The 27474-nt window shown below is 42.5% G+C and overlaps 1 long non-coding RNA gene, 1 other non-coding gene and 1 pseudogene across 2 annotated transcripts; 1 reads left to right on the top strand and 2 right to left on the bottom strand.

Moving 5' to 3' along the window:
* Positions 1-7904: 7904 nt before the first annotated feature.
* Positions 7905-12049, bottom strand: LOC116935171 (annotated as a pseudogene).
* A 6223-nt stretch (positions 12050-18272) lies between these two features.
* Trnas-gcu lies at positions 18273-18354 on the bottom strand. Its single transcript has one exon. It is a non-coding gene; the product is annotated as a tRNA-Ser (tRNA).
* A 1381-nt stretch (positions 18355-19735) lies between these two features.
* On the top strand, positions 19736-20220 carry LOC116935169. The gene is made up of 3 exons (XR_004401164.2): positions 19736-19833; positions 19900-19993; positions 20092-20220. It is a non-coding gene; the product is annotated as an uncharacterized LOC116935169 (long non-coding RNA).
* Positions 20221-27474: the final 7254 nt, after the last annotated feature.

The following is a 27474-nucleotide window of genomic DNA, read 5'->3' as shown; positions in this document are numbered from 1 at the left end:
TAATCGTCCACCAACACCGAGTCCGTATACAACGAGAAATTTTTACTGTAATATAACTGGCAACCCTGGACGTTTACAAGCTCTATTGAACAGAAGCTTCGCTCACACATATACCCTTATATTTTAACAAAAGCACCAGGGTGCAGTGGAAGATAAAGATACGGATTTGAGTGGGAAGTTTAAGTGATTTGATTTTTTCTTTTTTTTAATCGCTATTAGGGCTCGACCCCGATCACAGTCGGGGAGTCGTTTAGCTATTGTTTGTGAATGGTTTATTGTTCATCCCCTTGTAGCAGACGAATTTCTGGCAGCAAACGAAATTCTTCGGCTAAAAGAGACGAGCAATTTACAAACAAAAATAAAATAAAAATAAACTTGATCAACTGGGGCTAGAAAAAAAAAATTCGGAAATGAAAAGATGAATAGGGTATCCACTGCTAGGAATAAAAGGGGGAAATCTAAATTATAGTTATGAAAACTTAATTTTTAACGTGAAGAAGATGGTTTCTCCATAAGACGCTGCAGCCGCAGCAGACCAACTTCGACACAAATAATATTTTCGTATTTGTGGAAAACGCGCAACGCAGGATGCTTTACTGCTCTATTGTTAAAATTTATTTGTTTCCAAAAGGGGAGGACTCAACCGTGTTCAAACTTTTCCCTTGAACGTATTTTTATTTTAAGTCCAGCATTTAATACAAAAAATACAAAAAATAAAGGAGTAGTTATCTATTTGCCGGGTGGTTTATTTTTAAATTTATTACAAAAAATGAATAAAATATATGTAAGTCATCAGTTTGTTTGCACAGGCATGCCGTTTAGCTTACGAGAACCAAGCCATTGGAAATTAACTTACAGAAAATATATATTATTCGGCATTTAATAATATTCGAAGCAAGTATACTTATGATAGGATTTTAATTTAAAATAATAAAAAACTTTTTTAAACTTAATAAATCATGCTGAAATTACTAATTAAAAAAATATTTAGCATAAATTGTTTAATTGCAATTGATACACTTCTGGTTTAACCTAAGTTCGACATAATCTTAACTTCTTAAAAATCCTGTTGGTGATTTTTTATCGAAAGAAACTCAAGTGTTTTACAACAATGCGATTGGATTGTTCGAAAATGATGATTAGTCTATCTGTAGATTGGCACAGTGGATAGTTTATGGAGGGGTTTCCAGAAGGGGAATAAACATGTATGGGGTGGGTGCATTTAAAAATATTACTAAAATTACATAAATAAAATAAATAGGAAAGAGTCTACTAATCTACTGGGTATGGAGTTTCTACGGGAAGAGGGGGGATATCCTCAGCTTCGGGGTTTGGTGCACCATGATGGAAATGGTGACACACCATATCCATTGATCTCTGGATCGCTGCCAATCGGACCTTGAATCGGAAGGCACCCCATGATCTTCCGTTGATCCCAAGAATCGAGTGGATTTCGTCGTTCCTGGGGTACCATGGTCCAAGAGTACAAACAACCAGGGGGAGAATCCTCACATGCGAAGAATATTTAGCATATTTTTCGCTGGTAGGCATTCTCCATACTCCCTGGTTGGTCATAGCAGACCATGACGTCGACCATCACCCGGGAACCGTATAGTTGAAATTCATCATCCGGTCTTAACCTATGCCCGGGTATGGCATTGTTGATCGTGACGTCGTGTCCCTGCTTGACTAGCAGCGACTCCAAGAGATCTAGGATGGTGTTGTGCCTCTTGGTGGCGAGCTGGAGACCTTCTTCACAGTGGTTAAGCACATGAAGCCCGGCCTCGTTTTCCTTTCCGCATCGGCGGCAACTCGTATCTTGCTACTGTGAGCAAAACCACGACTGCCCCCGAAGAGGAAGGATGTCGAGCCGGGCCCTGAGAATATATCTCCAATTTCGGAAGGAGAGGGGCGTACGGCAGGATACCAGGCGAGCCATGTCTTTCGACTTGTCTTTCAGGGAGAGGCCAGCGGCAACTACTCCCTGGTGGCTCTTGTATGAAATTAGATCCCTGGTATAGCACTGCCGAGCTACTTTCCGAAGTCCGTGGACGGCCTTTACTGGGCTTACGGAGACGTCATCGGCGACAATCTTAGATTTTCGTCGCCGGATACATCAATCCGCACTCCCAGTCGTTTTGCAGCTGACAAGAGTACAAAGATTGAACCCTGCCTCCGGGTACCTCAGTCTGTAGAGCCATGGATCCCAAAAGATGTTCCCCAACTGGCAACACTCCTGGATGCTGGTTTTTGAACCCTCGCCGGATGGGGTCATGGAGCTGCTCTCTGCATGTGTTCCTCACTGTGGGATCTCTACAAGTGAGGAGCTGAGCAGCCCTGGCGATGGTCCAGATATCGGCATCATCAGAGGCGGCATGTTTCTAGGCCCCCAACCCGCCGGTCCGCGTAGAAAAACGGCACCGTTGCGTGATTGGGAAGGTTGAAAATAAGGCGTAGGAACTTCCTACACTCAGTGTTCAGTTGGGTAAGGCAGTCTTTCAGGACCCGACCCGAAGCGAGGTGATGGGAAAGGGAGGGAAAAAGGTGGCTACGGAAGATTTCAAGTTTTTGCCATGGTGCGAGGTGGGACGCGGCAATCTTGTCGAGGTTCGGGATAAGGTCAGTTGGTGGTCGGAACCGCAATTTTCCACCGATCAGTGTACCAAGATTTGTTTCTTGGTCGTCTGGACCCAAGCACCGAATTAACTGATCACCAATTCAGCACTGGGTGTCAGACAGCTTGCCTTTGTCGAAGACCAGGCAAGCACACTTCCCGGCATTAAATTGCAGTCTCAAGGTGTGTGCGGTGAGGGTAAAAACGTTTAAAATATTTTGGAGCTCGGAGGGAAAATTTTTAACCACGGCAATGCCATCAGCATAGACCGTGGTTTTCACGAGCGAGCCAAATAATAAAAATCCGGGGTTAATATTGGACTTTCCGGCCATGACGAGGGGCTCGGAAGCCAGGTTAAAAATAGGGGAACTAAGAGCGTCACCCTGGCCAACACCTGCTGTCGGAAAAATGCGGATGGATTCTTTCCCAGCGGCAAAATCCATCCGATTTCCCGAATATATGTCCACCAGGATGCGCCGGAGGTCCTCTGGTATTGGAAGTGATGTGAAAAGCTCATTCAGAACGGCGTGAGGCACAGATCCAAACGCGTTGCACATGTCCAGCCATGCTATAGACATGTGCTTTCGTTTGGTCTTTGTCTCCTCGACAACCGTCTTTAGAAGCTATGTATGTTCCTGGATACCATGAACCCCCGGGAGGAAACCTTTTTGGTCGGGAGATAACCAGCCAAGGTCTGAAGCGATTTCCGTTATTCTTTGGCTGATCACTTCCGAGAACAGTTTGTAAATGGTAGGAAGAAGGGATATTGGTCTAAAGTTGGAATAGTCGCTAGTGTCCTCTTTCTTGAAAATGGGTACAGTTCGCGATGTCTTCCAACAATTAGGAATACCTAGCTTCCAAAACATTTTACAAACTGTTTCCAGCAGAATGCAGTTGGGGTCGATGGCTCCAAAATGACGGTATTCTAGGCCATTAACCCCTGGTGATGTGTTAGTAGCCCGGCGAAGCTTAGCATTAAGCTCTTGTTGGGTTGGCGCACGATTAAGGAAGTTCATCTGGTCCTCTGAAGGTTGGGACCAGTCACAGGTGTCGTAGAGTTCCCTCGCACTTTGGCCCTGCTGCGGAGATGATTTCAATCGGTTGTAAGTCCTCTTGAGATATTCCTCCGCAGCTTGTACAGTACCATCGTAGCAGGGTGAACGGTCTTCGAGCACTTCTCGAACGGTTCTTCTTGGGTAAATGTTGAATAGCCGCTGAATCTTCCTCGCCTCGGACGCCTTTTTCTTGATCTGCCGCCGGGCTTTCTGCATCTGCCGGTTTTGGTTTTTTTTTCTTTTGTCAGGGTTCCCTCGGGGTTTTCAGGGCTAGGTTCTTTCAAAATGTGTGCTTTAGGGAGCCAGTCAGCTGTGCAACGTTCGAGGACGTCGTCTAGGTCATATGTAGAGTCTCGCAGCTCAAGAAGGCAGGAACCCAGAGACTGACAAAATCGTCGTCTCTTTCGCTCTGCTCTTCTTAGCTGTTGTGACTACGTCCTCGATTGCTTTGCTGACTGGGGACAAAGGTTAAGGTCTCGGGGTTAGGTGAAGGGTCTAAAATCTCTTGTGATAAAATTGTTGGGCTAGTATTTTCTAGTGGGGGGAGTTCAAAAAGCCAACTAAAATTTTGTGTATTAAAAGAGGAGGCGAACTCCCTCCCATGATCTAAAATAAACTAGCGGTAAAATTTGCTGGAGAAAGAACATTATCAGGGGATTACTCGATCGCTGGGATTTCCACCACGGATAGATCATCACGCTCGTCTTCTGTTGCAGCCTGCGAGCCAGTCCTCTAGAGAGATCACTGCAGCAGAAGAGTCATGGTTGGAGCCATCCACACTGAATATCCCAGCAAATCAGATGGAGAGCGATGGGTTGTGATTGAAATGTAACCTTTGGTAATGTCCTTTTAGTGTAGGGCCATCTCCAGCAAATCCACACACTCCGCATTCCCAATATTTAACTAGTCGGAGTGTGTGGGCTGTCTCTGGGTGTCTGTGGATACTATCCATGGCTCTGGTGTTAGTTGCCAAGGTAGTCCACTCACACCTAGGCCACTTCGTGGGTTTTCCAGGATATTTTTAAATTATTTTGTCCCCTTGTATTCTGGAAGGGGAAAACGTGGGGAGAGTAGAGTAAGCGGGATTAGGAGACCCTTGCGAACCATCCATTGCAGATGCAATGGTTAGTTCGAGGGATTGGCGGAGAATACTGGTAAAAAGGGACAGTACAAGGTCTTGCATGTCTGCCGGCTGAAATAAATGAATTAAATTCCTTTTTACAGCCAAGGCAGACATACTGGGTGGTGTACTGAACCCCTCTCCTAGAATGTCTTTCTTTTATGTGCATCTCCGCCAATTTTCTCTTGCGATCTCCAGACCAGGGACTGCTACCCCACTCACCTTGACAGGTTTTTCTCCCCACATTTTAAAATGTTTGGCAGAGGAACTGGGATTTTAATGATTGTCCAATGGAGTCTTACTCTAGTAGCATTTCTACTAGATGCTCCTACCTCTGCCATTACTACCCTGGGCCCACTTACAAATTAAAAAATAACAGTAATTCTTATTGACTAAAAACAAACAAGTAAAAAAAAACGGTAAAATATAGTTAGAAAAATATTTAAAAAACCATTAAAAATCTGAAGGGAAAATTCTAAATAAATATAAAAATACAGGATTTTAAAAAATTTAAGAAAAAAAGTAAAAATAGTAAAATTTATGTTTTAAGTACTAAAAGTTAAAAATAAAATAATTTAGTGAAAAAAAAAAATTAAAAACCGTAGAAATTGTGGAATAAAAAAATTTAGTGGAGAATAAAAAAAATTAAAAAACCGAAGAAAGTGTGGAAAAAAAAATTCAAGGATAAAAGGAATAAATAAATAAATTATATGAAATATTAAAATTAAAGAAATATATGGATTAAAATTTAATATTTGTTTTGGTAAAAGCATAAGAATTTTTAAGGGTTTTTCGGATGACAATGAATAAAATGTAAGAATAATACAAGAAGCTAAAGCACTTCATCAATAAAAACACGGAGCTCTTTAAAAACACGTCTGCTCTCCACTAAGTCTAGCGACACCCTCTCCCTCCATCAAATATTCGACTGTGGTGCGGGAGACCCGAGTTCGAATCCAGATATAGCCTAATGTTTTTTCAAGATTAGATATCCAATACATGCAATATTTTAAGCCAAATGAAAGCCCGTTCGGATATCCTTAGAATGTCAAAAGGCGCTGTTGAGGGTGGTCAAAACCACTAAACAATTACACCCACGAAGTCGACATCTGCCGGACATCCGACGGATTATGAAACCCACATATTTTCAAATAAGTCATACATTACCTTGATCCAAAATCACGGTAACCATGTCTCGAAAAATGAAGAAGCCGACAAATTTTCAAAGTTTTTTTATCTTGGTCGAAAATAAGGGTGTCCATGTCACGCAAAATGAGGAAACCTTCAAACAAACAAAAAACAAAAAATCTTACATTGCTTTGATTCAAAATAACGGTCATCGTAGCAAACCAGCAAAGATGAAAACAGCGTTTGCTTCTCGGCTCACGGTCACATTGTTGTTTTCCGTCTGCTATTGTGACATTCTGGATACGCCATCTACCTGTAGAATGTCAAGTGCGCTAGTGGCTTCGTTCTTGAGTCCTTCACAAGATGGCCTAACACGGCAGAACACCACCTACCCAACAGGTTTCGTTCATGGAAAACGCACAGAGTTTAAGCCGCGTTAACAAAATAATTGGACATCAAATACTGAAAGCATATTATTCATTTATTTATTTCACATGAACTATGGGAGTTTCTACTCTTGGTACAGATCACCAGATTTAAGTTGCGCGTGCTGACAAATTAAGCTGTTTATTAATTTAGGTAGTAAAGACTTCACGGTATCATAGTGTCACGTTCCGTCTGTTCTCTAATACTTTTGTTCTTTAGTTGAGCGCTAGATGGCTTCGCGGCGACCTGACTTTCCTCTTTAACCCTTTTTCCCTTAGCAGATTCTGTCTACTTGTTGCGTCGGTCGGTCGCATCTGTTCTCTCGTCCGAGTTTGCTCTTTTTGTCTGTATGTTGTTTGTGTGTTAGCGTGTGAGAGTGTGTGTGTGTAAGTTGGTTGTAGACCCATTAGGGGCATCATCGGCGTAGTGTTAGAGTAGATAAGTGTAGAGCCGATGGTGAAGACCACCGCCTTGTCCTGTGCCGTGTCGATTGGCCAGCATTGCGGTGCCTTTTGCAATTGGTTTCTCAACAACGAGTGTGCTAACTTGATTGCCCGTGACAATAGGATTGTTTCTCTATCGAATGTGTTGAATACATATACAAGCCTCTATAGCGCAGTAGTCAGCGCGCGAGTCTCAAAATGTCGACGTTGTGAGTTCGAACCTCACTCGGGGCAGTATTAAGTAAACTAACTAATTTTTTTCCAATAAAAGTCAATCTCTGTAAGAGCTGGTTGGTTTCTAAATGCTGCATGTAAAACAAGAAACACCACGGTACGATAATAAAGGTTCTACCGAGATTTAAACTCAGATTGTCAGAGTCAGGGTCTGAAGTGCTAACCATTACACCATAGAACCACTGCTAATAAATGATCAAACACTATAGAATTACTTATAACAAATGAGGCTTTCTTAATTGTTAATATAATGAGGTCGCGTAGCGACCGAGGTGGAATTTTCATTAGACGACTCATTAAAATACGAGACTTTAACGGTGTAGAACACTTTGTATTTAGCTCCTCCCAAGAATACTTAAGCGATAGCAGCGCCATCGCCAATATATGGGAGAATACCCTCTAAGTCCTCAGAACTCTTTTACACAGAAACCACAAATAAGTTCGAGGGAGTGTTTAAGAGGCTAGAACATGGTTTTAAATGAAAATTGTAATTATTTCTCGATAAGCTCTTGACCTGTTGAAACAAAACTGCCCGGAGATTATCAGTTGCGCTGGTTGTTTTTGAAGCCTCTGTGACCACCTCTGAAAAGGAAGAAAGGAGATTGACGATACACATTAGTAATTGGGTGGAGCGGGTGGGAAATAGAGACCGTTAAAGTCTCGTTTTTTAATTAGTCGTCTAATTAAAATTCCACCTCGGTCGCTACGCGACCTCGTGGAATTAACAATTACACTCCTAACGCCAATACTCTACTTAAACGGTGACTTCAAAGTGAAATCACTGAAAACTTATTTGAGTTAAAACTGCTTCAGCCACCGTTGTACCAACCAAATCCCGATGATAATATCTTTGAAAAGTGAATTCCTTTGACCAGTTAGCTGTTTTAAGGACCGAATACACCTTGCTTCACCGCTTTAGAGGCCGCGGCGCCGCGAGTAAAGTGAGCAGGAAAAGACGACGGGTCTAGACCAGCGTTTGACAAACATGCCTTGATCCAGTGGTCTAGAGTCGACGAACTGACCGGCTTGTGGGGCCTCTTAATCGACAAGAAAAGAAAAGAATACTCTGGATCTCTCCAGTCACGAGATATATCCACGTAGGACTCAATACACTTTACTGGACAACACTTGCCAGAGAAACGAGGTAACAAGAGGGATTTAAGTTGACCCGAGTTCTGCGCTTTCTTAGGCCGGGTTAGAGAGAAACTGACCGCTGTCAGGGAAAATTTTAAAGAATGAAAGGAGATGGAAGCGATCTCTGAAACTCGAGAGATAGTAGCCAGAGCTAATAACATGGCAAACTTCTTAGAAAGGGTGGACACACTGAGATCGGAATTATCCGGCAGAGAGTCTAAGTATTTCAAAACAACATCAGGATCCCAGAGGGAATTATATCTAGCTTTAGGAGGTGTGCGATTGAAACAGCCTTTGAGAAGCTGTACGACAGTAGGGTGTTCACCGATTTTGTGTCCATCAATAGGATCTAAAGTGGACGAAAGCATGGAACGGGCTGTGTTGACGGTACTGTATGAAGAATTAGAGTTAGCCATATCCGTTAGAAATTGCAGAATGAATGTTAAAGAAGAAGACATGGGACTCGAACCCCGTTCGTGGTTCCAATTGACCCAATGCTTCCAGGCGGACTGGTAACTAGAAGTTGTGAACTCACTTATACCTTCCATGAGAAGGTCGATAGTCTCTTTTGAAAAGCCTTTAGTTTCGAATCGTTTCCTGATACATACCACGCGACTAGAAGGAAATTCTTCGACTGAATTAATGGGTGTGGTTCCAGTATTGGCGAGTGTAGCTAAAGATGATGCGGAGCTAGAACACGAGGAATTTCGTGGTACATTTGTAGTAGCAGGGGAAACCAAGGTTGAGATAACCAGAGAGGGCACACTAGAACAAGATCTGCTCTATCTCTCTTTATCTTGGTTAAGAAGCGAGGAATTGGTGCGAACGGGGGAAAAGCGTAGCCGAGAAACCCCTTCCAATTCAACGCGAAAGCCTTGACTGCTGTCGCTTTGGGTTGAGGTAGCCAACTCACGAATTTGGGGAGCTGGGCGTTCCAAGCCGACGCAAAAAGGTCGATTTGTACCGCCAAATTTGCGACAGCGGTTTGAACTTGTCTTGCAGCAGCATCCAATCGAGTCGAGAGCCGTCCTCGATTCCTCGTCTGCAATAATGTTACAATTTCCTGGTAAATGAGAAGCCAAAATACTAATATTGCGGGCTTCACACCATTGAATAATTTGAGCCGCAATATTAGAAAGAGCTCACGAGAGAGTGCCCCCACACTTATTAATATAGGAGACTGCCGTAGAATTATCTAGGAATAAATGAATCGAAATGCTATCGGAAGAGTTTGCGAAAGCTTGCAACGAAAAATATGCGGCCAAAAGCTTTGTCAGCAGCTGTCCAAGGTCCCCGAGAACGAGAGACGTCACAAACTGCACCCAAACCGTAAAGGGAAGAGTCAGAAAAAATAACCAAATTTGGGTTGTCAGGAAAAAAGGTTCTGCCATTACACTTTTCCAGATGAGAGGCCCACCAAATCAGATCGGCTTTGGCAGGATCAGAGAGCGAAACCATTTTGTTCAAATCTCCCTGGGATTTCGACAGAAAAAGATTTTGTAATTTTCTGAAATGCCCTTGCGCGAAGGGAACGGAGGGGATTGCCCACGAAAATTTCCCCATGACCTTTGCAAGGTCTCGCAACTTTACACACCCAAACTTGTCTGAAACAAGGTCGTCGCAAAGCTTTACAATAGATTTGACCTTCTCCGAGGGCAGTGAGAATGATAGGGAAAGAGAGTTAATTACCGTGCCTAGATACTCTAGAATTTGCAGGGGAACAATAACCGATTTTTCGTAATTAATAATAAAGCCCAGAAACTCCAATAACCCTATGACGACCTTTTGGTCCAAAAGAAGACCGTCATGAGACTGGTTCAGAATAAGCAAATCATCGAGATAGATTATTAACCGGATGCCACGCTCGCGTAAAAATGCCACAACAGGTTTTAAAAGTTTTTTAAAAACTCGGGGAGCTGAACAGAGCCCAAACGCCAGACAGAGGTACTCATAGAGACTGCCTTTCCAAAAGAAACGGAGAAACCTACAGTGATCGGGTGCCAGGGGCACTAAAAAATAAGCATCCTGTAGATCGAACTTAACCATCCAATCACCACGTTGAAGCAGATATTTGACACACTCAAGACCCTCCATTTTAAAATGTTTGTAGGCGATGAAAGCATTTAGACGTTTTAAGTTGATGATTGGCCACCATCCGCCCGATTTCTTAGGAACTGCGAACATATTAGAAATGAAACCATCACTAGAACTGGAAATAGCAGGTCTAATTGCCCCTTTCTCCAGTAAGGTATTAACTTCCTGAACGCAAATGGTTTCCATCTCTTCAGACATAATAGGGGAGAACGGGGTCAAACTGGACAAAAAATTTTTTTCCTCTTTATTTAGATTTCTATGTTCTTTTTCTATTATTTATTTTTAGTTAATGGTGCAGCGCCTTCTTGGGTAACTCCACAATTTTTTTGTAATTTTTAAGTCTTAAAATAAACGAGTTATAAGGATTTTAATGAAGTCGGTTTTTTTTAGTTTTTATTTAAACGGCGGGGTGAAACTGGACAGGGACGGTGTGAGATTGGACACTGCCAGTTTTCCTCATAAAAAGACATAAAATAAATTTAAAAAAAATATGGGTAGACTGCTTATTCAATATTTTATTCATTCATATTGAAATATTTGCAATAGAAATGAAAAATAGAGAGTTATGTCATTTTTACGAAATAGGGGGCTGAAATGGACAATTTGTAGGCGGGTAGATATATCGAAGTTGTCCGATATGACCCCAAAACTGTGTGTCCAAAATGACCCAACCCGGTGCTATTTAGTATTTCGTTAATAACTTAACACTGGAAAGGCATTAAAATTTAAGTTTTTTATCAATCATTTAAGAAATGAATTGGCTATTTCACATATCATTATTTTATTCATTTGTAGTGTTTTTCACTTTAAAAATGCTTACAGTAATAGGGAAGAATATTACATCAAACAGGGCCATTTTTTAAATTCTGCGATAACAAGAACAATAATGATTCGATTTTAATCAATATTTTTTCTAGAACGTTAAATATTGCAGTCTATACAAAAATGTAAAAAAAAAAAATTTTTTCCATAACATGTAGCACTTAGGGTCTTTGTCCAATATGACCCGTGTCCAAGTTGACCCCGTTCTCCCCTACAACCTGATGGAGTTGAATACTGGACGGGTTTTCGATAAAGTCAATGGAATAACCATGAACGACTGCAGATAAGATCCATTGATCGTTAGAAAAGGAATGCCACGCATTTGCAAAATTGCTCAAACGACCGCCTACATTATTAGACCGAACGGGAGGCCCAACAGGAAAAACCGAGAGAGAAAGGGGAAAGAAACTACATACTTGTTAATGACACCCTGGAGCGGCTGCTTGAAGAAAGGAGATCCCTTGTCGTTTTTTCCGCCTTTTCCTCTGTTGCTGAAACCCCCGTTTTGGTTATTACGGTCGTCGTGTGAGTTCTGATTTCGGTCGCCATTGCGCCGATTGAAATTGCCACGACTCTGGCTGGAAGAGGAACCGCCATCGCGTCCGATTTTTGCCAACTTAGCGTCGTCATCCACTTCTTTCACCATGACGTCAATAAACTTAGAGCCAAACAAACGCTCAAACTCGCGAGAAGAGAAAGCCCTTGGGTCTTTCAGCAACGGTTTCATGGAAGGGGCCACGTGACGAATTACATTTTCACGTCGCAACTTGGAAACGTTGGCAAAAGCAAAGCCCAACAGACGGAGAGAAGACTCTAAACTATTAAACAACGGATCGTCAGTCCTCAACTGGTTCCAGGCATGCAGCATTGGCCGAATTGAATCTAGCATTTGATACTGAATGGACTTCAACATAGTCTCCTGATAGTCTTTCAATTTGGGCAAATTCTTGCTTCTTAACCATTTACGTTCCATGGAATCATCAAGCTTAGGGCACAATAATTCGAATGTACCATCAAACTCTGGCTTGAAGTTAAGGCGTAAAGCCTTGGCCTCGTTGGCAGGTAAGCCTTGCAATAGCCATTTACGAACCTGACGAGATTTAGCACGAGTAATATGGAAAGAATTACCATCAGCAGCAGCAGGGTTTGGTGAACGACTACGTGACCGAACAATGGAAGGCGAACGAGTTCGCGAGCGTCCCGAACGAGAACGAGATCGAGAGCGAGAGACGCTCCGATCACCACGTGTGCGTTGATTACGATCGCGCTGTGACTGTGGGCTGTTGCGAACGCTAGGCAGAATGGATAAAGAGTCGGGATCTGAAATAGAAACCCGTGAATCGAAAGGCGAGTTTCCACGTGCCAGAGGATTCGCCGAAGAAAAGAGAGCACGTTGACGAAGAACGGAAGCACTAGATTCGACAGACACGGCAGACATTTTGATGTGTTTACTTAGCAGGAGCTAAAAGAGTTGGTTGGTTGGTTGAGTTGGTTTTTTTAACTGGCGAACATCAGGCTGTGTAACCTATTTTCGCCAGGATCTTGACAGGAGGTTCTCTTATTCTTTGCTGCTCCGGTTCAGCAGACCTGTTTTCTTGAAGAAGAATAGGACTGCTCTCCGGGTTTCTTTGGTTTGGAATTTTAGGAGGGTGGACAAAGATATTTCTTCTCGGGTTTTCTGGTTTACACTTTTGTACATTTCTTTTCTTTCTTCTCCGTAGCGCGGGCACTCCATCAGTGCATTTTCGGTGGTTTCGTACTTCTTACACGTCTCGCAAAGGCCCGTCGGGTGAAGATTTTCCTTAAATAGCTTGTAATTAAGGTTGAGCTTGTCAAGGCGAATTCTGGAGAGAGACAATTGTTCTGCTCTCGATTCCCCAAAGAAAGCTGGGCGGAAAAGCGCAGTTGGGGAGTGTTTTATGTAGAACTTGCCGGCGGAGGTTTTCGGCGATGACCACTGCCTCTGCCACGTTTTCTTGGCGTGCTCGTCTTACCTGCTTTTTTGAGTATCTACCGATGGTCTGATGCTCATGATTGCTGGTAATCCAGCTGCCATTTATGCTGCCCGGTCCGCCTCGTCGTTGCCTCTAATTCCGGAATGGCCTTTGATCCATGCAGATTCTAGGTGAGTGCCTCTGCCATTTACTTCTTTCCATATGTTTTGGATGCATCTTGCAGTTGTGGATGTCTGGCTCACTGAGATTGATGATATTTTTCCTAAGGCCGGTCTTGAGTCAGACATTATTACGGCCATATCAGTGACGTTTTGCTCCACCCACTTCGTTGCCATAAGAAGGGCTGCCAATTCTCCCTCCTTCGTTGACTCTATATTTCCGAGTGGAAAGAGTTCTCTTATTCCCATATCTGGGACCACGAAAGCCGCTCCGTAGCTTCCGTCGCTTCTTCTTGCTGCATCAGTGAAGATGAGAGTATGTTTGCCCCACCTTTCTTTGATAAAATCATTTGCCTCTGCTGAAATAGCGGGAGCTATAACGATCCCGGGTGCTGTCATCCGCCATGGGGGCTTTGAATAAACGTGGAATTTGTCGGTTGTTTTTAGATCGATCCCTGCTGCCTCGATGAAACGGGAGGCTCTTTCGATGAAACAGGATTCTTGATTCCATTCTCTCTTGAACAACGGCTTGTCTATCTCTCTGATCAGTGGAAAGCCGGTTTGGGAGCTGATTCTCACCAGATGATTCTCACCAGACTTTGCTGCTTCGAGATTTCTTCTTATGCTGAGCGCCATCTCACCTCCTTCCATTAATAGAGTCTCGTTGGCGGTTGATCTTGGAAGGCTTAGACACACTCTTATTGCCTTAGCTTGGATGGAGTCCATATTTGATTTCGCTGTTGTGGATGCCGATTCGTACACCTCTGCCCCATAGTCTATTTTCGAGCGGATGAGGCCGTAATATACGCGCATCAGTTGGCTTGGATGAGCCCCCCATGTAGTTCCGCTCAGCATTCTCAGGATGTTAATTGATTTGTTGCAGCTTGACTCTACTTCTTTTATGTGTTGTTTCCAACTTGATTTTCTGTCAAAATTTATTCCGAGAATTTTTGTGTCATTTAGGACAACCACTTCGGCTCCTCCAATTTTCACCACCATCTTTTTCGGCACTCTTCTTTGGGAGAAGACTACTGCTGTAGTTTTGTTGGGTGACACTTGTCGTCGGCGTACATACCAGAGTAGCTGTGTCGAATACTTTTTGGGAGATCATTCACCATGATGACAAAGAGAAGGGGGCTTATTACACTCCCCTGCGGTGTGCCGTTTCTTAAGGATCGCTTCTCCGATCTGCCGCTTCCGACTTTTACTTCGAACGATCTATCCGTTAGGAAGTCGCGGATCCAACCTAGAGTTCTGCCTGTGATGCCCAGCTGATGTAATTTGAAAATAAGTCCTTTTATCCAGATGAGGTCACAGGCTTTTTCTAGATCCAGAGTTATCGCTAGCACGTACTGCCCACTTGATGTGGCCTCTTGAATGCTGGGCTCCATTCGTATGAGTTTGTCGATGGTGCCCCTTTTGCTTCTGAAACCACTTTGTTCTTCCGCCAGGAGTTTATTTTGTTCTAGGTACCAAGACATTCTTCTGTGCACCATTCTTTCCATCAGCTTGCCTACACAAGATGTCAGGGCTATCGGTCTGTAGGAAGAAGGCTCTGTAGTTGATTTTCCTGGTTTAGCAATCGGGACCACTGTCGAGTGCTTTCATTAAGGCGGGAGAGATGACTCTTCCCAGGATTTGCTTATTAGTTTCAAAAGTGTCGATTTGGCTGTTGCTGATAGGTTGCGGATCATGGGACTGTGACTTTTTCATCTCCTGGAATTGAAGCTTTCGCGGACTCCAGAGCCTCCTCTAACTCTTGTGGAGAGAAGAGGTCGTTGAGGTCGGAGTGAGTTTGGCTCTCCCCTTCTATCTTGCTTTTGTTCTGTTTTTCAAAGATCTCTCTTTTTTCCAGAAACTCTTTTGAGAGTTTGAATCACTGCTTACTTTCTCGTAGACATCGGCAAACATGTTGGCTTTTTGCTCCTCATTTGATATAACATTGCCGTTTTCTCTCACTAGGACGGATGGAGCACCGGATCTTCTTTTGGACATCATGTTTATTTTGGTCCATAATTCTATAGAGGTTGTGGATTTTGTTTTCTGCGTACAGTACTCTTTCCAGTACTCTGCCTTTGCTGTCTTGATGGCTATTGTGCATGCCGCTCTCTCCTCTTTGTAGATGGAGTAGTCCGGATTTCTTGTGCGTCGCACTTTGTTCATTGCTTTCCGTTTGGCTTTAGTTGCCTCCTGGCACTTATCGTTCCACCATGGGACCCCTTGTTTGTTTTGTATTGACTTGCACCTCGGAGATGAGCTTTCTGCCCACGACAAGATGGCCTTCGTTAGCGTATTGTTTTGTTCGCTCACGTTTTCTGATCCAGTTGCTATCTCTTCTTCACTTAAGATGGTGAAATTGTCCCAGTTTATTTTCTTTATATTCCACCTCTCCTTTGCTTGGATTGGTGGTGCTGATCGTTGTCCTTTGATGCAGATGTGAACAGGAAAGTGATCGCTTCCAGCGGTTGTTGTATGATCCACGGACCATGTGGATTGGGAGGCGAGTCGGAGGGTTGTCATTGAAATATCGATCGGTGATATCGCTCCTTTACTTCCTAGGCAGGTACCACTTCCATCGTTCAGTACTACTAGTTCGGCCTCTTCTATGAAGTCTCCCAGTGATTTCCCTTTCTGGTCGGTTTTCCTTCCTCCCCACACTGGATTGTGTGCGTTGAAATCTCCACAGAGAAAAGCCGCCGATGGGAGTTGTAAGAGAATGTCACTGAAGAAACACTTTTCCGATTCTGGTTCGGCATGGTAAATATTGCAGATAGATATTCTCACGTCTTTTAGTATCACTTCTGTTACAATGCATTGAATGGAAGGGTTGGTTGACACGGGTAACACTCTGGCAGGCACATCGCTTTTTATCCAAGTGGCTACGCCACCTCCCCTTTGGCTCCCTCTGTCATTGCGATGGCAATCGTATTCTTTTAGTAGAAATTCTCTTCCTGTTTTAAGCCACGTTTTTTGTATGCATATGATGTCGGGCTTTGTCTGTAGGCATTCTATGTAGTGTTCCAGTTCTGTGCCGTTTGCTATTACGGACCTAGTGTTCCAGTGCATGATGTTTAGGGCTTTGGGTGGGGCGGTTGTTTTGGTGTGTGGTGCTGCCATATATCTGATGGTAGGGAGGCTGTCTCGGCCATTTCCGGCTTTGTTGATGTTCAAAGAGTCGGGACGTTTATTCTTTTTCTTCTTTTTCTTTTTCTTGGTTAGCTCGCCCTTACTGGATTTATGGAGAGCGGTGCTTTCTCGATTTTCCTCTTCAGAGGTTTGGGACGTAGCATCGGAGAGTTCAGTCTCTTAAAGCTCCTCACAGGATTCTAATAGCTCTGCCGCTGATTCTCTCAGACTTTCTATTTTCTTGCTTGGGATGGCTTCCATAATTCCGTCAATCAGTAGTTTCAGCATCTTTTTAACCTCTTTTAGCTCTTTTTCTATTCCTTTCTAGTAATCTTCCTTCCCTTGGTTTGTTGTGCCCGGGTCGGTTTTTTCCTCTTGAGCTTTCTGTGTGGAGCTTGTTTTTAGAGTCCGACTAGTGTCTTCTGGTGCGGATTTCTGGGCTTGAACAGGAGCCTTTGTCGCCATTGCCGCGAAAGTCAGGTTGCCTCTGAATTTGTTTCTTGCTTCCGCTTTAGGAATGTTCAGTTCTTGGGCCAATTTGATAATCTGCTGTTCTTGCTTCTTCTTTGGGCAACCACCAAACGCAGCACTGTGTGGTCCTCCGCAGTTTACACATTTGAAATTTTCTCTAGGCCTGTCGCACTCCATCGTTGTGTGGTTTTTTTCCAAATCTTGCACATCTTTTCGCTTTATTGCAGACTCTCGCCAGGTGGCCGAAGCCTCGGCAGTTAAAGCATTGGGTTGGAGCTTGGTTAAAAGGCCTTACCGGGTAATGGGTGAACGCCATGAACACACTTGGTGGGAGCGTCGAAGCCTCAATCATAACGGCCACGCAGGTAGTTTGCTCTAGTCGTCCGTTAATTCTTTTCATTAACCTCTCTGCTTTTGTAATTGTGCTCTCCGCTGACATTGCTTCCATCATCTTTTCGTTCGTGATGCTTTTATGCACTCCCTGGATGACTCCTTTTACCAGTGACTTTTTTTCTACTTGAGTCAGGTCCCAGGTTTTGAGTCTAGACAGTATTTTGATCTCCAGGAGGGCGGATTCGTCGTTTGCCAAGATTGTCATTTTTCCTTCTCTGTCGATTTTTACTGACTTGACTGCTCCTTTGCTTAGTACTCCATTGATTCTTTTGGCTATCTGGATCTGGCTCACTTTGTTCATGTCGATTACCGTTCCGTTTTCTGACACTCGGAACGTGATTGACATAGAGCTAATCGGAGGGAAACGGAGCTCTGAGGCTTTGGGTGTGTCGAGAGAGCTGACTTTCATCCTGGTTCTCTTCTTTGCTTGGGCTCTAGTCTCTACTAACGACCATCGGCCGTTTTTCTCAAAGTTATCCAACAGGTCGCCCATATCTGGGTCGCTAATCATCTCATTCCCGTCCTCTAGTGACGGGATTGGAGCTGGGTTGCCTGTGGCCGAACCCTGAGACTCGCCCTCCATTACTCAGTTCCCGCCGCCTCTGGTGGCATGCAGTGAAATTTGGATTGAGTCTTGGATATTGTTTGGTGAGCTGATTATTTTATAGCTATTTTGTTTGTTTTCACTTACGGTTTCTCTTCAAAACTTCTTGAGATTGTTGCACTGTAACTAGCTGCTGGTAATGGTTGCACTTTGAAACCTTCACTGTGTATTAACAAATTAGGAAATAAGATATTTCGGGGGCTCTGTTTGCAGCGACTTCACTCTGCTAGCAGAAGACGCGGTTAAGAGTTCTGAGGACTTAGAGGGTATTCTCCCGTATATTGGCGATAGTGCTGCTATCGCTTCAGTATTCTTGGGAGGAGCTGAATACAAAGTGTTCTACACCGTTAAAGTAGAGTATTAGCGTTAGGAGTGTATTTTGAATGCAGCAATCAATGTTTTCAGGATGTAGGGGAAGGATGGGATGTACAGCATCAAGGATGTACACTTGACTATGGCAAACATCTTTGGCATCAAAATTGACCTATAGTTTCCCGACGAAGATGGGATTCGAACCCATGCGTGCAATGCACAATGGATTAGCAGTCCATTACCTTAACCACTCGGTCACCTCGTCAGATTCTCCTTCGTTCAGTACTACTAGTTCGGCCTCTTCTATGAAGTCTCCCAGTGATTTCCCTTTCTGGTCGGTTTTCCTTCCTCCCCACACTGGATTGTGTGCGTTGAAATCTCCACAGAGAAAAGCCGCCGATGGGAGTTGTAAGAGAATGTCACTGAAGAAACACTTTTCCGATTCTGGTTCGGCATGGTAAATATTGCCTCGTCTCCAAATCTATCTATCTAGTAAATCCTACTAACAAATCTATCTAAATAGTACCTCGTCTCAACCACGTTGAGGTCTTGAGCCCTAATACGTTAGCGGATGATTTCAATAACATACAAATTTAACGAAAACACCGGTAATGAGAACTCGCTGGAAAGAAAACTCTTCAAATTACGCCCGATGAGAGACTTGAACCCTCAACCTCAGGGTTAAAAGTCCCGCGCTCTACCAACTGAGCTAACCGGGCTACGAAATACATGCCTATGTTATTCAATACATTAACACCACGTAGTTTCTTTGATCATGTGGCGACAAATTATAAAACCCACATATTTTCAAATAAGTCTTACATTACCTTGATCCAAAATCACGGTATCCGTGTCTCGAAAAATGAGGAAGCCAACAAATTTTCAAATTTTTTTTATCTTGGTCGAAAATAAGGGTGTCCATGTCACGCAAAATGAGGAAAACTTCAAACAAACAACAAACAAAAAATCTTACATTGCTTTGATTCAAAATAACGGCCATCGTAGCAAACCAGCAAAGATTTATTTTATTTATTAGGTGTCACTGGACATGGCGGGGAGACACTAGTTACAGATTACGGGCCACCTTAGGAGGCCCTTACACACCGATATTGCATATTGTGACATTTTTATTAATTACTCTTATGGGGGCTTGTGTTAGTGGGATTTAGTTGGCATATTAATTACGGTTATATTCTTTCTAATAGTTTGGACTTGATTAGGAAAACAATTAATTTCTAGGCAATTTTTTGTTGTTAGTGTTTAGGTATTGAGCAGTTGATTCCCGTTAGAGTTGGTTCCTCCATTGGGTACTTCAGCTTTTCCAACGTTTGTTTCAGTTCTTCTCTGGCTGTGGAGTACGTGGGGCATTGTAGCAGCACGTGGGATGCGTTTTCCGTTTCAGTGCATCCGTGGGGGCAGTTAGGTTGAGTGTCCATGTCCCATTTACTTATTGTTCCGTTGAGTTTGCTATGGCCACTGTGAAGTCTTATTAGTGCCGACTGGATTGGTCTCACACTGTGGGTGTGCTATGGAAGGATTCCCATGCTGTACCGGCTTGTAACTGCTAGGTTTGTTGTTGTTGCTTTGATGCGTTGGAGCATTTGTTGTTTGTGGTCATTTATTATTTCCCGTATTTTTTCAGGGAAGCTGTAGACATTCTTGAGGATTGATCCATCCTTCTCTGTTCTCCTTAAGTTTGCTAGATTGTCTGCTACCATGTTCCCTGCTATTCCTGCGTGTCCAGGTATCCAAAATAATCTTACATTTGTGCCCGATGCTTTGAAGTTTGTAATGTGTCTTATGATTCCAGGTATGTATGCACTGGCATCCCACTTGAAGTTTGTAATAGCCTGGATGGCTGATTTTGAGTCGGTAAAGATGGTTATTGTGTCCCATTCCTGGTGGTAAGTATGTTCAAGGACTTGCATAATGGCTGCTAGCTCTGCGTTGAAACTGTTGGTGTATTTTCTCAGTCTCCATGTTAAGTTTTCTTTTGTTTTAGGTATGTGGCATGCGCATGTTGATGTCCTAGTAGTTTCGCAAGAGGATCCATCGGTAAATATGGATAGGTGGTCTGCTGGTTCATAGTCTGTTAACTCTTGGAAGAGAGTTGAGGTACGTATTGGGTTAGCTGTTGCTAGATGTTTGTTTAATGTGAAGCTTCCACTTGTGATTTCAAATAGGCCCCAAGGTGGGATCTATATTAGGTTGTGAGGATGGTAGGGTTTTCGGGTAGATCCTGTGTGATTCCTTGAGGGCCTCCACGTGTCTCACAGCTGCTGGAGTACTTCTGGGCTTCCATTGTTGTAGGGGGTGGGTTAGTGTGTATATCGTCTCATAAGCCGCGTTCCACGGTTTGTTGCATAGTTTGGTTAGATATTTTTTGGCCAGCAAGTCCCATCTGTCCCTAATGGATGATATTCCTGTTTCCACATACACCAGCGCCGTTGGGGTGGACTTGAAGCAGCCTTATATCGTCTTCAGTATTTGGTTTTGTTTTATTTCCAGTTTTTGCAGTTTTGACCTGGGTATTGATGACAGTGCCAGTGCTCCGTAGTTCAGCTTGCTTCTGGTCATTGCGTTGTAGATTTTCACTAGGAGTGGAAGTTTTAACGTCGTTTTTCCGTATGTTAACATTTTTATTAGGTTGTGGCTATGCGTCAGGCTGGCACTTAGGAGGTTGATGTGGTTTTCCCAAGTCATTTTATGATCGAATATGACTCCTAGGAATTTGTAGTTATTTGTTTCTTTTAATTGAACGTTGTTAAGAGTTAGGTTAATGTTTCTTTCTTGTGATTTTTTCCTTGAGAAGTGGACCAGCATGCACTTAGTTGCGGAGAATTTCATTCTCCAGTGTTTTGCCCAAGTTTCAATTTTGTTTAGGTATCCTTGTAGGTATCTTTCGACATCACAGTTTTTTTCTGTGGTCGTATGGATTTCAATATCATCGGCGAAGAGCGACACTTTACATTCCTTATCTTGAATTGGGAAATCAGCCATCATGATGTTAAAAAGCAGTGGGCTTAGGACGTATCCTTGAGGTACACCTTTAGTCAGTCTTCGTTTTTCTGATGTTGAGTTGTTAACTTTCACTGTTATTATTCTGTCACCGAGGAAATTGTTGATCCATTTGAGAGTTTTTCCGTTGATGTTGAGTTTGGTAATCTTGTACATTAATCCTGTTATCCATGTATTGTCGTATGCTGTTTCTATATCCAGGAATATTGCTGTTGTTGATTTCTTGACATTGAAGCCCTGTTGAATATCCGTTTCCAGTCTGGTGATGTTGTCCAAGGTCGTGCATTCCTTTCTAAAACCAATCTGGGCTTTCGGTAGGTGGATGTGTTTATCTATGTACCATTGAAGCCTGTTATTAATTAATCGTTCCATCACTTTCCCGAGGCATGATGTTAAGGATATGGGTCTGTAGGATCCCTGCTCAGTTGCTGGTTTGCCCGGTTTGATGATGAGGATCACTACGGCATGTTTCCAGTCTTCAGGTACGTGTCCGTGTTTGAGTAGTGTGTTCAGCAGGTGCAATAGTGATTTGATGTTCGTACTGTTGAGGTTGTTCAACATTTTGTTGTGGATTCTGTCGTTACCCATCGCTTTACTTGTTTGAACTTTGAGGCATCTGACTAGTTCTACTTCTGAGATTGCAGTATTCAGCTGATGGGGGTGGTCGTTCTGTATTGCATCTTCAATCTTTTGTCTGTATAGTTCTTCTAGTTCGTTGCCTCTATGTTCGTTAGCTGGGCAGAATTAGTCTAGTAGTATTTTTGCTTTTTCCGTGGGGTTGGTTGTTTGGTTGCCTTCTTTATCTTTGATGGGGGATGTGTTTGGCTGTTTGATGTTTCCTCCCATCATGTTCCTAGCAAACTGCCAGAATTTGTTTGTGTTTTGGGAGTTATCCATACCATCTATGTATTGCTTCCATGAGAGGTTTTTTGCTGCCATTATTGTTCTTTTCTTAATGGCTTCTGTTCTGTTAAGGTTAGTTTTGTCCTGGGGGAGAAGTGTGCGGCGCCACTTTTGGTACGCTTTCCTTGTGTTTGCTGTAGCTCTTCGTCATTCGGCTGTCCACCAAGGTTTGTTGGATTCTTTGTAGTTTTTCTTTGGTCTATGGTGTCTCTCCGATGCTTCTATTATGGCTTTGTAGAACAGGTGGTATACTTCCTCTGGATTGATTAACATCGGGTAGTTTGCTTGAGTTAGTTTTTGCGAGATATCTTCGTTCCCTTTGGTCCAGTTGTCTTTGTGGAAGGTCCAATGATCGTTTGGTGCAGAGTTGGTTGAGGTGTTTAAGTCGAGGTCAATCATTACTGGCAGATGATCGCTTTCCCGGTACGGTCCCGTCCTTACTGTGATTAAGCTTGCCAAGTCCTGTGATGCGAAGGTTAAGTCTATTGTTGAGGGCTGGTTTCCATTGTTGCTTGGTCTCGTTCCCAGGTCCTTGGGGGTGCACAGGATAAGTTTGTCTTAGTTCGCCAGGTACTCTGTTATTATTTTTCCGCTTTTTTTCTGTTGTCGGTCTTGTTCCCAAACATTAGAATGTGCGTTTAGGTCTCCTGCCAGGATTGTGCTATTCGTCGTAGACTCAGCTATTCTTCTCCATTCTTGGTAAGTGCAATGGTTTCCATTAGGACAACATATTGAAATTAGGTCTAACAACTTGTTGTTTTTTAGTCTCATAGTTATTTCAACTGCTTCGAAATCGGCTGTTTGTGGGAGTAGGATGGGAGTTGCCTGGATGTTCTTTTTAATGAGTATGGCTACTCCTCCGCCTTGGCTCTGACGATTGAGGTAAAAGGACTGGTATGCATTAAATTTGGGTATATAATTTTCTTTCCAGTGTGTTTCGCTCAGCATTACAATGTGTGGATCGTTGCTCCTTATGTTGGCTTTAAATTCTTGTAGTTTGCTTTTGTATAGGCTTCGGGAGTTCCATTGTACTATCCTAATTGGTGCTGTCATTTTTTAAATTGTTCTGCTGGTTTTTTCGGTGGGTTAGCGGCGGGTCTTTCTGGTCGTGTGGTTTTGAGTTGAGCGTCGCCGCTAGCTGGCATCGTGAGGTTTTTTTGTAATTAAGCTGTTAGTGACTGCAGTTGGTTGAAGGTGGCGCTGAATCCGTTTTTCATTTCCACTTTGATCGTGTTAACGGCTTCAAGTATAACGAGCAATGGTTCTATTTGTTTTTTCAGGGTTTGGATAGAACTCTCCAGTATCGTTATTCGATCTTCCATCGGGATTGCTGCTATCTTCATTGCTGTTATTTGTGTTTTTAATTCTTCGATGTCACGTTTTAGGATTGCTATTTCAGGATCTTTTTCCTCAGGAGCCAGGACCGAGTGGAATGTTGCGGGAATTTTTTCCGGTGTGGATTTAGTCATTAGTTTGCTTGCTTCAGGTATCGGGATCTTATTTTCGTAGGCAAACCTTATCACTTGTTGTTTGTTTGCGAACAGTGGGCAATCGTTCGATCCTGCGGAGTGGCCAAATTTTGAACAGGAAGGGAATTTTGTCGGGTTTAGGCATTTTACATCATGCGTATGCTGTTGCGCACAGTGTTTGCAGGTTGGTTGGTTTTTACAGGTTTCCTCTGGGTGGCAAAAGATCCAACAGATACGTCATAGTGCTGGTCTAGCGATATACGGCTGGACTCGGAATACCTCATGTGCTATGACGACTTCTCTTGGGATTGTTTATTTGTTGAAGTAGAGGGCTACGGATCTTAGCGGTGTCCTTGCTCCGTCCGGTGATGTGGTCTAGAACCGGTGTACTTTAGTTACTGCTTGGTCGGATAGCAATGCTAATAGAGCTTCTTCTGCGTCGCCAGTTGGTACGTTACGTATGACTCCTCTTACGAAGGTTTCAGACATCGCGGGGGTGCATTTTATTTGTACATCTTTTACCGCTTTTAGCTCCAAGAGTTGTTTCTTTTGGTTGTTCGTTGTAGGGTAGATGTTGAGGGTTCCGCGGTGTGTCCATTTAGTACCATTTTTAACCTGGCCTACTATGTATGTTAGGTTGGAGATAAATTGTTTCTTCTCAGTCAGGCTCAGGAGGTTGAAGGATTGTGGGTTGCTTATGAGGTAGATTATTACGGGGGCTCCACTTGTTGTTTGGTTGAAGAGGTCTGAGAGTAGTGGTTGGCCTGGTCTTGGGTTGAAATTCTCCATTTTTTCTTCCTTTTATTATTTGATTCTTCATATGTCATTTGCTCATCGATGTCACTGGATACTGGCGAAACCAGCAAAGATGAAAACAGTGTTTGCTTCTCGGCTCACGGTCACATTGTTGTTTTCCGTCTGCTATTGTGACATTCTGGATACTCCATCTAGCGGTAGAATTTCAAGTGCGCTAGTGGCTTGGTTTCTGAGTCCTTCACAAGATGGCCTAACACGGCAGAACACCACCTACCTAACAGGTTTCGTTCAGGGAAAACGCATAGAGTTTAAGCCGTGTTAACAAAACAATTGGACATCAAATACTGAAAGCATATTATTCATTTATTTATTTCACATGAACTATGGGAGTTTCTACTCTTGGTACAGATCACCAGATTTTAGTTGCGCGTGCTGACAAATTAAGTTGTTTATTCATTTAGATAGTAAAGAGTTCACGGTATCATAGGATTGTTTCTCGATCGAATGTGTTGAACACATATACATGCCTCGATAGTTCAGTAGGCAGCGCGCGAGTCTCTTAATCTCGAGGTCGTGAGTTCGAACCTCACTCAGGGCAGTATTAAGTAAACTTACTAAATTTTTTCCACTAACAGTCAATCTCTGTAAGAGCTGGTTGGTTTCTAAATGCTGCATGTAAAACAAGAAATACAACGGTACAATAATAAAGGTTCTACCGAGATTTGAACTCAGATTGTTAGAGTCAGAGTCTGAAGTGCTAACCATTACATCATAGTGTAAAGAATCAAAACAATGATTCTTTATTATTTTCCTTATTTTTCTCACCTTTCACAATTCATTTCCTAAAGAGTTGTTCCCCAATTTTTTGTGCTACTGAAATATACTTTACAAGAAACGACAATGAAAAAGTAAGTTAAAATATTAATAACTTACATTCGGTGGCAGCGGAGTCGAACTCGGCTTTCGTGTTAAGCCGAATAGCGTGTGTTTTTTTTTGTTTTATTGTTTGTTTTAAATTTTTATGGTAATTAGTGTTACTTATTACCTTCTCTTTGTTTTTTGGCTTCCTATTTGGTTGAATTTTTTTGATAACTTTTCATATTTATAAAAGAACATGCTTTGTTAGGAATAAGTTCGTTATAAAAGATGAGGGAAAATGAGGATAGCGGTTTTGAAACCACTTTAGAAAGAAGATCGGTAAGAAAAGGGCCACTAATACAAAGATTTGTTCGATCAGTACGTGAAAGGTTCACTCCTTTAAGATCAGGAGGCGGGTCGACGTCAATTTTGAGAAATAACGAAAATCTAGGTGTCGAACTAGATAGTGATAGCCTACATCAATCCGATATTGATCTTCTTGATTCCAATGAAATTAAAAAATTTAGAAATGATGATCAATGGAGTGAAGTACTTAATATGCAAGTATCGTCACAAGACGAAACTGTAGTCGAACCCCTAATAAGCGAGGAGACAAGAGAATTGCTATCATATAATCAACTTCTAGAACATGCTCGGGCAATTACGGACCTTGAAAAAACAACAGATAGGGTAAAAAACACAGAAGATATCTCTATAGATTTCCAAAACCTAGAACTAATAAATGAAGAGAACCAAGATCGGGCATGGTTTTATCAGCAATACGGAAATACGAGAATAACGGAAATTCCTGTTGACGATCTTATTTTTGAATTGCAGTATTTACTTCAAAGTGAAAAAAAAAATAGAGTTAACAAACAAAGAAGTAGGAACAGCCTTAAGAGCATTACTCTTAACCGAACCCATAATTTTGACACCAATTGAACTCTTTAAGCACTGGGGTCTAAAAACATACTACGAAAGTACTGATTCAGAGTATGAATCAGTGCACTCGGGAGAACAACAAAGTAGGTCAGAATCAGACTTAGTGTCCCAATCTTTAGTAACACTCGAAACTGAGGAGGAAAGTTCTAAAAACAGCGTACCCATCAAAATTGTGAGAGCGGAAATCCACACGCAAGGTGATCACATTCCTTTAGATTGTCCTAAATTGACCACTAGTACCACAACAATCACTTGTCCGGCGGTTAATCATTCACTGTCAAGTATGAATACTCAAATTCCTAAATCACAGTTAGCGTCCACTCCGTGTAACTATTTACCGTATCAAGGACTACAAAGTCGGAAAGTCTCCTTTACTCCAGCGTCGATCGTTGACCAGTCAAACAAAATCATGCAAAACAAACCATCAGAAGAAACAAACCAAGACATGTCCATTAAAATATACGTTTAAGAATTTAGCCGTTTAATAGAATCCGGAATGGATTATGAGGATGCTTCTAAAGCAGCTGATTGTATTGTGCAACACATTCTAACGAATACTAAACGTTGCATTAATTCCTCTCAGAAAAAAAGCATAATGGACAGCCTGTTTTTAGAACTAGCTCTCAGCCTTCATATCTTACCTCAACCCCTTTACATACACAACCAATTTCGTTAAGTGGACAAAGTGTAAAAATTCACAAGCATGTACAATAAGTAAAGTAATAACGGAACAACTCCAAAGTACTCAGTTACCAGCTCAATTCCTAAAATGAATCCCTTAGTAATGTGTCCGTCAAAAGTAAACAGTATAGGAAACACAAACAATTTTATTTCTAACGCCATCGATAAAAATAAAAAGTTACAACAAAGCCAAGCAATGACGTTATTTAGTAACGTCGGAATCTACGTAGACCGTGATCTCTCCGGTCGCTTTGATGACTGGCTTGCACATCTAGAATCAGTACTGGTTTTAGGCGATTTTGAGGATCCAAGAAAAATGATCTTACTACGCTCCAAATTGTATGGTGAAGCGGCTGATGAGTTTGATAACTTTAAACTTGAAAACCCAATTAGCGCGCAAATTTACGACAGAATAAAGGAGCGTTTAATTAAACTTTTCCACTCTACAGAGACCAGATCTAAACAAATCGTTAAATTTCATAATATGCAACGGGAACCCGAAGAGAATATGAGACGTTATGCGAATCGTATACGCAATGCCTTCCACTTAGCGTATCCTATAAAATCCACGATAGATAAAGCAACAGCTTTTCCAAAGAACAAATCATGATGGACAGATTTCTAGAAGGGCTGTCTTTCGACGTCCAGACCAGACTAAAATATAAAGAATTCGAAACTTTTGAAAAACTCATAGAAAAAGCTGAAATGACGGCCATGGCAGTAGAAGAAGCCCAAGTTAGATCCAGACTAAATGCTCT

The sequence above is a fragment of the Daphnia magna genome, linkage group LG9, assembly GCF_020631705.1.
Source record: "Daphnia magna isolate NIES linkage group LG9, ASM2063170v1.1, whole genome shotgun sequence".
NCBI lineage: Eukaryota > Metazoa > Arthropoda > Branchiopoda > Diplostraca > Daphniidae > Daphnia > Daphnia magna.
Note: the sequence above shows the minus strand (reverse complement) of the source record. Positions and strands in the feature narration are given on the sequence as shown.